The 9,958-nt window shown below is 43.8% G+C and overlaps 1 long non-coding RNA gene across 1 annotated transcript; it reads right to left on the bottom strand.

Annotated features, from left to right (window-relative positions):
• Positions 1-9,045: 9,045 nt before the first annotated feature.
• LOC120035730 lies at positions 9,046-9,609 on the bottom strand. Its single transcript, XR_005474263.1, has 3 exons — positions 9,482-9,609; positions 9,297-9,356; positions 9,046-9,060 (listed from the first exon to the last, which is right to left on the bottom strand). It is a non-coding gene; the product is annotated as an uncharacterized LOC120035730 (long non-coding RNA).
• Between the last annotated feature and the right edge of the window lie 349 nt (positions 9,610-9,958).

The following is a 9,958-nucleotide window of genomic DNA, read 5'->3' as shown; positions in this document are numbered from 1 at the left end:
ACTACACCAGCATGACTAGTATCTATGTGGACCCTACTACAGTTTAACCAGCTCAGCTATAGACTACACCAGCATGACTAGTATCTATGTGGACCCTACTACAGTTTAACCAGCTCAGCTATAGACTACACCAGCATGACTAGTATCTATGTGGACCCTACTACAGTTTAACCAGCTCAGCTATAGACTACACCAGCATGACTAGTATCTATGTGGACCCTACTACAGTTTAACCAGCTCAGCTATAGACTACACCAGCATGACTAGTATCTATGTGGACCCTACTACAGTTTAACCAGCTCAGCTATAGACTACACCAGCATGACTAGTATCTATGTGGACCCTACTACAGTTTAACCAGCTCAGCTATAGACTACACCAGCATGACTAGTATCTATGTGGACCCTACTACAGTTTAACCAGCTCAGCTATAGACTACACCAGCATGACTAGTATCTATGTGGACCCTACTACAGTTTAACCAGCTCAGCTATAGACTACACCAGCATGACTAGTATCTATGTGGACACTACTACAGTTTAACCAGCTCAGCTATAGACTACACCAGCATGACTAGTATCTATGTGGACCCTACTACAGTTTAACCAGCTCAGCTATAGACTACACCAGCATGACTAGTATCTATGTGGACCCTACTACAGTTTAACCAGCTCAGCTATAGACTACACCAGCATGACTAGTATCTATGTGGACCCTACTACAGTTTAACCAGCTCAGCTATAGACTACACCAGCATGACTAGTATCTATGTGGACCCTACTACAGTTTAACCAGCTCAGCTATAGACTACACCAGCATGACTAGTATCTATGTGGACCCTACTACAGTTTAACCAGCTCAGCTATAGACTACACCAGCATGACTAGTATCTATGTGGACCCTACTACAGTTTAACCAGCTCAGCTATAGACTACACCAGCATGACTAGTATCTATGTGGACCCTACTACAGTTTAACCAGCTCAGCTATAGACTACACCAGCATGACTAGTATCTATGTGGACCCTACTACAGTTTAACCAGCTCAGCTATAGACTACACCAGCATGACTAGTATCTATGTGGACCCTACTACAGTTTAACCAGCTCAGCTATAGACTACACCAGCATGACTAGTATCTATGTGGACCCTACTACAGTTTAACCAGCTCAGCTATAGACTACACCAGCATGACTAGTATCTATGTGGACCCTACTACAGTTTAACCAGCTCAGCTATAGACTACACCAGCATGACTAGTATCTATGTGGACCCTACTACAGTTTAACCAGCTCAGCTATAGACTACACCAGCATGACTAGTATCTATGTGGACCCTACTACAGTTTAACCAGCTCAGCTATAGACTACACCAGCATGACTAGTATCTATGTGGACCCTACTACAGTTTAACCAGCTCAGCTATAGACTACACCAGCATGACTAGTATCTATGTGGACACTACTACAGTTTAACCAGCTCAGCTATAGACTACACCAGCATGACTAGTATCTATGTGGACCCTACTACAGTTTAACCAGCTCAGCTATAGACTACACCAGCATGACTAGTATCTATGTGGACCCTACTACAGTTTAACCAGCTCAGCTATAGACTACACCAGCATGACTAGTATCTATGTGGACCCTACTACAGTTTAACCAGCTCAGCTATAGACTACACCAGCATGACTAGTATCTATGTGGACCCTACTACAGTTTAACCAGCTCAGCTATAGACTACACCAGCATGACTAGTATCTATGTGGACCCTACTACAGTTTAACCAGCTCAGCTATAGACTACACCAGCATGACTAGTATCTATGTGGACCCTACTACAGTTTAACCAGCTCAGCTATAGACTACACCAGCATGACTAGTATCTATGTGGACCCTAATACAGTTTAACCAGCTCAGCTATAGACTACACCAGCATGACTAGTATCTATGTGGACCCTACTACAGTTTAACCAGCTCAGCTATAGACTACACCAGCATGACTAGTATCTATGTGGACCCTACTACAGTTTAACCAGCTCAGCTATAGACTACACCAGCATGACTAGTATCTATGTGGACCCTACTACAGTTTAACCAGCTCAGCTATAGACTACACCAGCATGACTAGTATCTATGTGGACCCTACTACAGTTTAACCAGCTCAGCTATAGACTACACCAGCATGACTAGTATCTATGTGGACCCTACTACAGTTTAACCAGCTCAGCTATAGACTACACCAGCATGACTAGTATCTATGTGGACCCTACTACAGTTTAACCAGCTCAGCTATAGACTACACCAGCATGACTAGTATCTATGTGGACCCTACTACAGTTTAACCAGCTCAGCTATAGACTATACCAGCATGACTAGTATCTATGTGGACCCTACTACAGTTTAACCAGCTCAGCTATAGACTACACCAGCATGACTAGTATCTATGTGGACCCTACTACAGTTTAACCAGCTCAGCTATAGACTACACCAGCATGACTAGTATCTATGTGGACCCTAATACAGTTTAACCAGCTCAGCTATAGACTACACCAGCATGACTAGTATCTATGTGGACCCTACTACAGTTTAACCAGCTCAGCTATAGACTACACCAGCATGACTAGTATCTATGTGGACCCTACTACAGTTTAACCAGCTCAGCTATAGACTACACCAGCATGACTAGTATCTATGTGGACCCTACTACAGTTTAACCAGCTCAGCTATAGACTACACCAGCATGACTAGTATCTATGTGGACCCTACTACAGTTTAACCAGCTCAGCTATAGACTACACCAGCATGACTAGTATCTATGTGGACCCTACTACAGTTTAACCAGCTCAGCTATAGACTACACCAGCATGACTAGTATCCATGTGGACACTACTACAGTTTAACCAGCTCAGCTATAGACTACACCAGCATGACTAGTATCTATGTGGACCCTACTACAGTTTAACCAGCTCAGCTATAGACTACACCAGCATGACTAGTATCTATGTGGACCCTACTACAGTTTAACCAGCTCAGCTATAGACTACACCAGCATGACTAGTATCTATGTGGACCCTACTACAGTTTAACCAGCTCAGCTATAGACTACACCAGCGTGACTAGTATCTATGTGGACCCTACTACAGTTTAACCAGCTCAGCTATAGACTACACCAGCATGACTAGTATCTATGTGGACCCTACTACAGTTTAACCAGCTCAGCTATAGACTACACCAGCATGACTAGTATCTATGTGGACCCTACTACAGTTTAACCAGCTCAGCTATAGACTACACCAGCATGACTAGTATCTATGTGGACCCTAATACAGTTTAACCAGCTCAGCTATAGACTACACCAGCGTGACTAGTATCTATGTGGATCCTACTACAGTTTAACCAGCTCAGCTATAGACTACACCAGCATGACTAGTATCTATGTGGACCCTACTACAGTTTAACCAGCTCAGCTATAGACTACACCAGCATGACTAGTATCTATGTGGACCCTACTACAGTTTAACTGTAGCTCAGCTATAGACTACACCAGCCTGACTAGTATCTATGTGGACCCTACTACAGTTTAACCAGCTCAGCTATAGACTACACCAGCATGACTAGTATCTATGTGGACCCTACTACAGTTTAACCAGCTCAGCTATAGACTACACCAGCATGACTAGTATCTATGTGGACCCTACTACAGTTTAACCAGCTCAGCTATAGACTACACCAGCATGACTAGTATCTATGTGGACCCTACTACAGTTTAACCAGCTCAGCTATAGACTACACCAGCATGACTAGTATCTATGTGGACCCTACTACAGTTTAACCAGCTCAGCTATAGACTACACCAGCATGACTAGTATCTATGTGTACCCTACTACAGTTTAACCAGCTCAGCTATAGACTACACCAGCATGACTAGTATCTATGTGGACCCTACTACAGTTTAACCAGCTCAGATATAGACTACACCAGCATGACTAGTATCTATGTGGACCCTACTACAGTTTAACCAGCTCAGCTATAGACTACACCAGCATGACTAGTATCTATGTGGACCCTACTACAGTTTAACCAGCTCAGCTATAGACTACACCAGCATGACTAGTATCTATGTGGACCCTACTACAGTTTAACCAGCTCAGCTATAGACTACACCAGCATGACTAGTATCTATGTGGACCCTACTACAGTTTAACCAGCTCAGCTATAGACTACACCAGCATGACTAGTATCTATGTGGACCCTACTACAGTTTAACCAGCTCAGCTATAGACTACACCAGCATGACTAGTATCTATGTGGACCCTACTACAGTTTAACCAGCTCAGCTATAGACTACACCAGCATGACTAGTATCTATGTGGACCCTACTACAGTTTAACCAGCTCAGCTATAGACTACACCAGCATGTATAGTATCTATGTGGACCCTACTACAGTTTAACCAGCTCAGCTATAGACTACACCAGCATGACTAGTATCTATGTGGACCCTACTACAGTTTAACCAGCTCAGCTATAGACTATACCAGCATGACTAGTATCTATGTGGACCCTACTACAGTTTAACCAGCTCAGCTATAGACTACACCAGCATGACTAGTATCTATGTGGACCCTACTACAGTTTAACCAGCTCAGCTATAGACTACACCAGCATGACTAGTATCTATGTGGACCCTAATACAGTTTAACCAGCTCAGCTATAGACTACACCAGCATGACTAGTATCTATGTGGACCCTACTACAGTTTAACCAGCTCAGCTATAGACTACACCAGCATGACTAGTATCTATGTGGACCCTACTACAGTTTAACCAGCTCAGCTATAGACTACACCAGCATGACTAGTATCTATGTGGACCCTACTACAGTTTAACCAGCTCAGCTATAGACTACACCAGCATGACTAGTATCTATGTGGACCCTACTACAGTTTAACCAGCTCAGCTATAGACTACACCAGCGTGACTAGTATCTATGTGGATCCTACTACAGTTTAACCAGCTCAGCTATAGACTACACCAGCATGACTAGTATCTATGTGGACCCTACTACAGTTTAACCAGCTCAGCTATAGACTACACCAGCATGACTAGTATCTATGTGGACCCTACTACAGTTTAACTGTAGCTCAGCTATAGACTACACCAGCCTGACTAGTATCTATGTGGACCCTACTACAGTTTAACCAGCTCAGCTATAGACTACACCAGCATGACTAGTATCTATGTGGACCCTACTACAGTTTAACCAGCTCAGCTATAGACTACACCAGCATGACTAGTATCTATGTGGACCCTACTACAGTTTAACCAGCTCAGCTATAGACTACACCAGCATGACTAGTATCTATGTGGACCCTACTACAGTTTAACCAGCTCAGCTATAGACTACACCAGCATGACTAGTATCTATGTGGACCCTACTACAGTTTAACCAGCTCAGCTATAGACTACACCAGCATGACTAGTATCTATGTGTACCCTACTACAGTTTAACCAGCTCAGCTATAGACTACACCAGCATGACTAGTATCTATGTGGACCCTACTACAGTTTAACCAGCTCAGATATAGACTACACCAGCATGACTAGTATCTATGTGGACCCTACTACAGTTTAACCAGCTCAGCTATAGACTACACCAGCATGACTAGTATCTATGTGGACCCTACTACAGTTTAACCAGCTCAGCTATAGACTACACCAGCATGACTAGTATCTATGTGGACCCTACTACAGTTTAACCAGCTCAGCTATAGACTACACCAGCATGACTAGTATCTATGTGGACCCTACTACAGTTTAACCAGCTCAGCTATAGACTACACCAGCATGACTAGTATCTATGTGGACCCTACTACAGTTTAACCAGCTCAGCTATAGACTACACCAGCATGACTAGTATCTATGTGGACCCTACTACAGTTTAACCAGCTCAGCTATAGACTACACCAGCATGTATAGTATCTATGTGGACCCTACTACAGTTTAACCAGCTCAGCTATAGACTACACCAGCATGACTAGTATCTATGTGGACCCTACTACAGTTTAACCAGCTCAGCTATAGACTACACCAGCATGACTAGTATCTATGTGGACCTTACTACAGTTTAACCAGCTCAGCTATAGACTACACCAGCATGACTAGTATCTATGTGGACCCTACTACAGTTTAACCAGCTCAGCTATAGACTACACCAGCATGACTAGTATCTATGTGGACCCTACTACAGTTTAACCAGCTCAGCTATAGACTACACCAGCATGACTAGTATCTATGTGGACCCTACTACAGTTTAACCAGCTCAGCTATAGACTACACCAGCATGACTAGTATCTATGTGGACCCTACTACAGTTTAACCAGCTCAGCTATAGACTACACCAGCATGACTAGTATCTATGTGGACCCTACTACAGTTTAACCAGCTCAGCTATAGACTACACCAGCATGACTAGTATCTATGTGGACCCTACTACAGTTTAACCAGCTCAGCTATAGACTACACCAGCATGACTAGTATCTATGTGGACCCTACTACAGTTTAACCAGCTCAGCTATAGACTACACCAGCATGACTAGTATCTATGTGGACCCTACTACAGTTTAACCAGCTCAGCTATAGACTACACCAGCATGACTAGTATCTATTTGGACCCTACTACAGTTTAACCAGCTCAGCTATAGACTACACCAGTATGACTAGTATCTATGTGGATCCTACTACAGTTTAACCAGCTCAGCTATAGACTACACCAGCATGACTAGTATCTATGTGGACCCTACTACAGTTTAACCAGCTCAGCTATAGACTACACCAGCATGACTAGTATCTATGTGGACCCTACTACAGTTTAACCAGCTCAGCTATAGACTACACCAGCATGACTAGTATCTATGTGGACCCTACTACAGTTTAACCAGCTCAGCTATAGACTACACCAGCATGACTAGTATCTATTTGGACCCTACTACAGTTTAACCAGCTCAGCTATAGACTACACCAGTATGACTAGTATCTATGTGGATCCTACTACAGTTTAACCAGCTCAGCTATAGACTACACCAGCATGACTAGTATCTATGTGGACCCTACTACAGTTTAACCAGCTCAGCTATAGACTACACCAGCATGACTAGTATCTATGTGGACCCTACTACAGTTTAACTGTAGCTCAGCTATAGACTACACCAGCCTGACTAGTATCTATGTGGACCCTACTACAGTTTAACCAGCTCAGCTATAGACTACACCAGCATGACTAGTATCTATGTGGACACTACTACAGTTTAACTGTAGCTCAGCTATAGACTACACCAGCATGACTAGTATCTATGTGGACCCTACTACAGTTTAACCAGCTCAGCTATAGACTACACCAGCATGACTAGTATCTATGTGGACCCTACTACAGTTTAACCAGTTCAGCTATAGACTACACCAGCATGACTAGTATCTATGTGGACCCTACTACAGTTTAACCAGCTCAGCTATAGACTACACCAGCATGACTAGTATCTATGTGGACCCTACTACAGTTTAACCAGCTCAGCTATAGACTACACCAGCATGACTAGTATCTATGTGGACCCTACTACAGTTTAACCAGCTCAGCTATAGACTACACCAGCATGACTAGTATCTATGTGGACCCTACTACAGTTTAACCAGCTCAGCTATAGACTACACCAGCATGACTAGTATCTATGTGGACCCTACTACAGTTTAACCAGCTCAGCTATAGACTACACCAGCATGACTAGTATCTATGTGGACCCTACTACAGTTTAACCAGCTCAGCTATAGACTACACCAGCATGACTAGTATCTATGTGGACCCTACTACAGTTTAACCAGCTCAGCTATAGACTACACCAGCATGACTAGTATCTATGTGGACCCTACTACAGTTTAACCAGCTCAGCTATAGACTACACCAGCATGACTAGTATCTATGTGGACCCTACTACAGTTTAACCAGCTCAGCTATAGACTACACCAGCATGACTAGTATCTATGTGGACCCTACTACAGTTTAACCAGCTCAGCTATAGACTACACCAGCATGACTAGTATCTATGTGGACCCTACTACAGTTTAACCAGCTCAGCTATAGACTACACCAGCATGACTAGTATCTATGTAGACCCTACTACAGTTTAACCAGCTCAGCTATAGACTACACCAGCATGACTAGTATCTATGTGGACCCTACTACAGTTTAACCAGCTCAGCTATAGACTACACCAGCATGACTAGTATCTATGTGGACCCTACTACAGTTTAACCAGCTCAGCTATAGACTACACCAGCATGACTAGTATCTATGTGGACCCTACTACAGTTTAACCAGCTCAGCTATAGACTACACCAGCATGACTAGTATATATGTGGACCCTACTACAGTTTAACCAGCTCAGCTATAGACTACACCAGCATGACTAGTATCTATGTGGACCCTACTACAGTTTAACCAGCTCAGCTATAGACTACACCAGCATGACTAGTATCTATGTGGACCCTACTACAGTTTAACCAGCTCAGCAGTACCATTGAGCCAAAACCCAAAACAAAACCCAGGATAGAGGGGCTGAGTGAATGTGGTCTGGACTCTGTGGAGGAGGGTCATTGTGTCAGAGACACTGTAGAAGGACAGAGTACCTGCCTTGTGATCCAGGTACACTCCTACTCTGGAGGACTGAGGGCCTGATACTTTAGTCTCAACATTATTGTGTCTGAAACAATAATCACCACTAGTACTGTAAACTCCAGGACTTGTCATTGTATCCAAATACAACATCTGTCCCTGTTCTGCTGATGTCTTTATATGAGACTGCTGTATAAACAACATCACCAGTCCACTCCACCTCCCAGTAACAGCGTCCAGACAGACCCTCTCTACACAGAACCTGACAGTAGGTGGTGAATCTGTCTGGATGGTCAGGATATGGTTGGACTTGGTCTGTATAGGTCACCTTCCTGTTCCCTTCAGACAGAGAGAGGCGTGTGTGTGCTGTGTTTGGGTCCAGTGTGAGCTGACAGGAATCTGGGAGAAGAGCAGAGCAGAGACCAATGAGGGGAGTCAGAACAATAAGTTAAGTCAGATACTGTATCTACCCTGTCTTTGATTAGAGCACAGCAGAGATCAAATCAGAGAAATATGAGGAGTCAGATAGATACCCAGTCTTTGATTAGATCTACTATTGCTATATATTTCTAGAGGGATTGTTAGGAGTGTCAGTAAAAAGAGACTGTTAGTTACTTCACAATAAAGAGACTCACATTGTAACAACTGTTCTCTGGTCTTGGGCTCTGGAGGCAGTACAACATCCACTATATTCACTACAGACACACAAACACATTGACAGAGAGAGGGAATGTTATCATCAGACCATATTCCACATGTATATGACTAGTAGTGAACTTTCAATGGTCTAAAGTTGATGTTCTTATTGTTTTCAACACACCTGTAGTGGAGATCTTGGTCCATTCTCCTTTAAGGAAGTCTTCTAGTTTCTCTCTCAGTTCAGACACAGTCTTACTCACATCGCGAAAGTACTGAAGAGGACGGACAACGATGCTGGGTAAGTCTGAAGATACACTGATAACTCTGGGGGGGGGGGGGGGGGGGGGGAAGAGAGAGAGAGAGAGAGAGAGAGAGAGAGAGAGAGAGAGAGAGAGAGAGAGAGAGAGAGAGAGAGAGAGAGAGAGAGAGAGAGAGAGAGAGAGAGAGAGAGAGAGAGAGAGAGAGAGAGAGAGAGAGAGACTCTGCACCTCATTGAGTCAGAACGCTGCCACCCTGTTCTCCAGGTCCCCCAGGCCTTGTCCCCCCTCCTGGACAGACAGGTACAGAACACCTCTTGGTCCTGCTCTACTCTCCTCCCTCCTGGACAGGCAGGTACAGAACACCTCTTGGTCCTGCTCTACTCTCCTCCCTCCTGGAC

The sequence above is a fragment of the Salvelinus namaycush genome, unplaced genomic scaffold (assembly GCF_016432855.1).
Source record: "Salvelinus namaycush isolate Seneca unplaced genomic scaffold, SaNama_1.0 Scaffold11, whole genome shotgun sequence".
Classification (NCBI taxonomy): Eukaryota; Metazoa; Chordata; class Actinopteri; order Salmoniformes; family Salmonidae; genus Salvelinus; species Salvelinus namaycush.
Note: the sequence above shows the minus strand (reverse complement) of the source record. Positions and strands in the feature narration are given on the sequence as shown.